Below are 6,000 nucleotides of genomic sequence, written 5' to 3'. Positions count from 1 at the left end.
CTTCATCGACCTCCACTATCTCCAGCCCTGCTAGCCATGGAGTTCTTCCACCCCCTTTCATGGTGCAGTGGGGGACTGGACCTCTAGGGCAGCCTGAGAGGCTGGTTACCCATTTCCATGTGTCTGGAATAATCAAAACAACCTATTGAGTGTGCAGAAGATGGTCTTGGGGAATAGTTAGTGCCTGGGAGGAGAAAGGTTTAGGGAAAACCCAGACTATTTCTCCTTGAGGGGTCTGGGCCCAGAAGCATTGTACAGTGGTGTTGGTGGGGTGTGACTTTACCTCCAGACCTGAGGAAGAGCTGTATGATGCTCAAATGCTTGTCCCTTCCAACAGAAGTTAGTCCAAAAAAAGATATTATGTAACTCCCCATTGAATCTCTCATAATAATAATAGGTGGAAATAGGGTTTGATTATAAAAAAATCCTGGACTAGCATAATAATCAAAGCTTCACTGAGTTTAAGGCCAGAAAGGACCACTACATCATCTAGTCTGACCTGCTGTGTATTGCAGGCCACCAGCACAACCCAGCTCCTGCACGCGAACCCCAACAACTGAAATCAGATCAAAGTATTGCAGCCCACAGCAGATTAGACTGTCATGTGCCATTGGGAGAGTATAGGCGGGACACAGGTGCACCGATGCCTGAGGTCCCCGCAATGGCAGGGAGATGATTAAGTGAGGAATATCCATTTAATTTTGCCAAGTGACCCGCACCCACACACTGCAGAGGAAAGTGAAACCCCCCAGGGTCACTGCCAATCTGACCTGGATGAAAATTCCTTCCTGACCCAAAGTATGGCAAACGGTTAGACCCTGAGCATGTGAGCAAGAACCAGCCTGCCAAGGACCTGAGCAAGAGGATGCTCAGCGCCACCTTGGAGCCATGGCCCACTCACGCAATGTCCCATCTCCAGCTGTGGCCAACCCTGATGCTTCAGAGGAAAGAAACCCCCACCACACACACCCTCTCTCACACACACACACACTGTACACTGGGGGGAAACCCTTTCCTGACCCCTGGCTGAAACTCCGAAGCATGATCTTTTAGGAACATAAAACAAAATGAAAGTGAGCCCCTAGGCTGTAGAGACCTGTGCCCTTGCCCTTCCCCAAGTGGGAGTTTCTCTGTCAGCAGTTTGAACTGTCTGTGAAAATGTCCATTCTGAAGGCAGGAGGGAAACTTTAGGTGAAGTCTTTTCACAGTCCTTGATGATTGTGTCATTTTTTCCCACAGCTCATCAGGCAGCAACATCAAGTCATTTGGCTCATTGGCTCGGTTCACCTCCAGTAATGTGGGTAACAATTAATGGAGTACAAAGACAAAAGAACTGTATGTTCTTCTCATAGACTATCAGAGTTGGAAGGGACCTCAGGAGATCATCTTGTCCAACCCCCTTCTCAAAGCAGGCACAATCCCCAATTTTTTTTTGCCCCCGATCCCTAAGTGGTCCCCTCAAGGATTGAACTCACAACCCTGGGTTTAGCAGGCTAATGCTCAAACCACTGAGCTATCCCTCCCCCCTGTAGTTTTCTATTAGTACCTGGTAATTCTCTTTATGCTTTCATTGTAAATTAGTAGGTTCAACTCATATATTAAGCTGTCTCTGTGCAATTGGAAATGAACAGCTGATCAGGCCTCATGGTCCTTTAGACTTTCTAACATTTCAGTTGGATTCATCTTACAGATTTTCACTTCTCATTGGCTTCTCAACATACCAGCTGAGTGTATCACCTCCCGCAATATAAAACAATATAAAAATAAAATATACTTTTATTAATTATTAACCAGACATAAATATTTTAATTAATCACAATTGTGTTTTAAAGAGACAGACCTGTCCTCAGTGTTTGCAATACTCTGGAAAGCCAGGTCACTTTGGTAAATTTCAGGCTTCCTCAGATTGCAGGCCCTTTTTACAGAACCCTCAGCATATTTACAAATGTCTAAAAAGTTTCTTACGTTTTATTGGACAACATTTACATTTCTTTTCCCCTTTAATAAAATGATAAATTACACTGTCATATCAAGTAAGAGCTGTAGCTCACGAAAGCTTATGCTCAAATAAATTTGTTAGTCTCTAAGATGCCACAAATCCTCCTTTTCTTTTTGCAAATACAGACTAACACGGCTGCTACTCTGAAACCTGTATCTTTATTATGAACTTCCAGGCACAAAGCTTATAATATGGAAGAAGAAAAAAAGATACATTTAGAAGCAACCTCTGCCACTTGCTGTGTTTTAAAGTCTTTGGCCTAAGTTACACCAAGGATTCTGGCCTCTTCATGGATGTCTATGACATTATTAGTACTAATGAATTCCATAATTTCTGTGCCATCATTACCCTGGACAAGTCCTGGCTTTAAGCAAGCTACACTCTGACTACACCTTCTAAATCTGGGTCTGTTCCAGTGCCTACCGAAGTTAAAAGACAGTGTCCTTTTGACTGTAGTAAATGCTTTGGAGAAATTCAACCACGTGACATCTATTGCATGCTGTTCAGCCACTAATTATATAATTCTGCAAATAGCACAGTCGGGTGTGTCTGGCAGGGCTTGTTCTCGCCAAACCCATGTGCTGCTCCTGCCCGTGGCTCCATTAGCCTCTCCACAGAGATTCTGCTTTTATTCTTTGATTTGCCAGGGTTGAGGTCAGACATCATGGACAGTAATGGCCACAGTGTCAAGTATCATCAGGAAGGATGATCTTAAGGTTCACCTATTAGACTGAGACAGACAAAGTCAGGCTCAGTTCCTACTTCCGCCACAGACTTTTTGTGTGATGTCAGACAAGTCACCTCATCTCCCTGGGGCCCCTGTTCCCTGTCTGTAAAAGGAGGATAATGATCTTGTCTTTGCCTGTCTTGTCAATCTTGACAGTAAGCTCTTTGTGGAAGAGACTTTCATTTACAATGTACAGTGCCTAGCACAATGGGGCTCTTATCAAGTCGGATGCCTCTAAACCGTAATAATAATAATATTAATAATTAATAATTAATTAATAATAAAAGAAGAAGAAGAAATAGTGGAAACCAGAGTTTTAACATAAAGGACTCTGGAGCAGCACAAAAATCAGTCCTTGAGCAGAAGAAGCTGCATGCTGGCAGGTCCTTGGGAAGAGGCCCACAGAACAAACTCTCACAAGAACAATGCAGTTATCACCTAACTGTACCCACTGTGTTTGGCATGGGCTGGGATTCATTGACCGTGCCCCCAAAGTCAGCATGAGATATAATTAAGGGCTCATCTTCATTGCTAAAAGAGTTGTATTTTACCTCAGGGTAACGAAGGCACATGAGCTATTTCAAGGTAAAAAAAACACAGTGAAGACAAAACACTTTAATTTTACTGTGAGGTAAACTCACCAAGGTCACGGATAATGTAGATGGAATACATGGGCCCAAAGAGACAAAGGTATTAACATGACCCAGTAACTGTTCAATATGTAACACTGTTAAACAAAGTTTGAGATTTGGTATACAGAGATCACAGCCTGCTTAGGACCATGACAAGCACACCATTATTATTTTATTTTACTCAGTATGAAAGATACTGAAAAGAAGGAAAAACAGGTAAAATATTTGAAATGTAAAGCACTAACTAAGGCTTCCATTTTAGCAACATTCCTTGTTCCCTTTCCATTTAGATGGAGAAAGTCTTTAGAAAGGAAATAAAAACACTTGTTTAACAGTCTCTTTGATGGTATTAAAGATGGAAAAAACTGCTCTTTTGGGGAAAGCAGAAGTTAGTTGAGATGAGCTGGAGCTGTCATTGTTACTGTTGTTAAATTCCAATCTCTTTTCCTAAAAGAAAAAAAAAAAGACAAACACACGCAAGATGGAAAAAACAAAGAAGTGTAAAGATAAAAAAATATAGTCTCTGGTGTAGACTTTCACTTGCAGCTACATTGCTAGAGAAACATCGGCAAAACACATGGTCTCATCAGCCACTCAGAGACCTGGTGAAGTTATACCACCTCGGGCTGTTTAGGGCATTGATTTACTGCCTCTTTCCGGTCACACACTCAAAGCTGTGTTGCAAAATATTCGGTCTTGACAGGCTAAGCCAGATGCTTATTAAACAGATGGCAAACGAGGGTCAGGAAAGAGAAAAAAGAAAGTGGGGAAGGAAACAACCACAGAGGTGGGGGTGACAAAATCTCTTATCTGGGATTTAGCTGGAGCTGGTGGAGATGGTGATGTCATCTGAATCACTCTCTCTGGCCTGGTCTGGTCAAAATATCTCTCAGGATAAGCCGAAGAAGGAACAATGGTGTCATGCTCGAACCCAAGGTTCCAGGAAATGGTGGGGGTAGGCAGCCAAGATAGGAAAGCTTGCAGAAGTGGCTGTTGGCGGGCAGCTGTTTTTTCTTCAGCTAATTTTCCTCCAAAAGTTTTTGCCTTTTAAAAAACCCAATATGGTGATGGGTGGAATAGCCCATCCCCTTTTTGTTTTGTCCATCAATTAGATGTAGTCTCCAACACATCACTTTCAGTTCGTTGATTTCTGGTCCCACACTTCTTTTGTTTACCAGGCATGATCTTAACACAGTCCTTGAGTTATATCAGATGGTCTTTTTCTTTGGAGTAATTCAGTCACTGTCTATCTCACTTTTACACCTTTTCCCATCAACATTTATTGTTATATGTTATTGTGACACTATGAATTTTCCCTACATTATGCAGTAGGGTTCACAGTTAAGGTACACTTCTGGGCCCAGTTAAGACAACTGGTTGACCTTGCCAAAGGTACCTTGTGGTCCAAGTATATTGCCTTGTGTTCACAGTGTTTTACCTTGGGATAGCTCAGATGCATTAATTACTCCAAGCTAAAAAAAAAAAACCTCAGCTTTTTTAGCAATCAACATGAACCCCTCGGAAAGACATCTGTCACCTGATTTCCAGCTGACACAACCAGGGCCTGAAATTTCTCCTGAGTCCTCACACCACGGACACGCCCCTGACTCCCACCTCCTTGCTATCAAACCCTCCCTAACTCTAAGAAAGGACTCAAACACTTCCCACTGCCCAGCCCCTCTTATCCCCCCCAACCATGCCCTCCTAATGTCCAGTTCGATGTGGGGGTTGAGAAGTTCTGTACATCTGTGGAAGGGAGAGATTAATGTCTCCTTATTAAGGTAGGGGGAATCTAGATACATTTCTCAAATGCCTTTTACTTAACCCATGGCTGCCAGTCCTGTGTGCTAACCACAAGACCGAGGTGGCTAAGGAAAGCTGGTCCTCCATCTCGAATAACAGCCTTGCACTAGGAACCAGCACAGCTCAGCCTGCTGGACTTCGGTGACAGTGCAACAAAGAGAATCATGGAGAGCCATAGCATCTGCCTAGTTAAGTCTGGGATGAGATTTTCCACATAGAGCCTACCCTGCTAAACTTCTTGTGAATGATCTAACGGCAGTGGTTAATTTCTGACCACTGTTGGGGCAGGAACGGGTAAGGCATTTAAGATTTGAGATTGAACCAGTGCAGACATTTCGCTTTTGTAAACTTATTCTAACCTCTTTGTGTGGAATATCATGGGCCCAGTTCTGACCTCTCTTATGCCAGTTTTGCACCAGTACACTTACGATACAAGCGTAATGGGAAGCAGAATTAATAGATTCATGAATTCTAAGGCCAGAAAGGTCCATTGTGATAATCTAGTCTGACTTCCTGTACGATCAGATCCGTAACTAGGCATTTAGCACCCAGGGGGAGACCAAGCATATTTGCTTCCCTGCCAAACCAGTTCTTTTCATCATTTTTCCGCCCCTGTGGCTTTGAGCCATGGGCAGCTGCCCCGCATACCCTGCCCTGGTTACAGCTCTGTGTATAATGTAGGCCATAGAATTTCCCCAAAAAATTCCTAGAGCTGATCATTTAGAAACCATCCTATCTAGATTTAAAAATTGCCCGTGATGGAGAATCTGCCACGACCCTGGGTAAATTGTTCCAGTGGTTAATTACTCTCAACTTTAAAAACTTTCAGAGTAACAGCC

The sequence above is a fragment of the Lepidochelys kempii genome, chromosome 3 (genome assembly GCF_965140265.1).
Source record: "Lepidochelys kempii isolate rLepKem1 chromosome 3, rLepKem1.hap2, whole genome shotgun sequence".
In the NCBI taxonomy this organism is placed as follows: domain Eukaryota; kingdom Metazoa; phylum Chordata; order Testudines; family Cheloniidae; genus Lepidochelys; species Lepidochelys kempii.
This window is presented reverse-complemented; position numbering follows the sequence as displayed.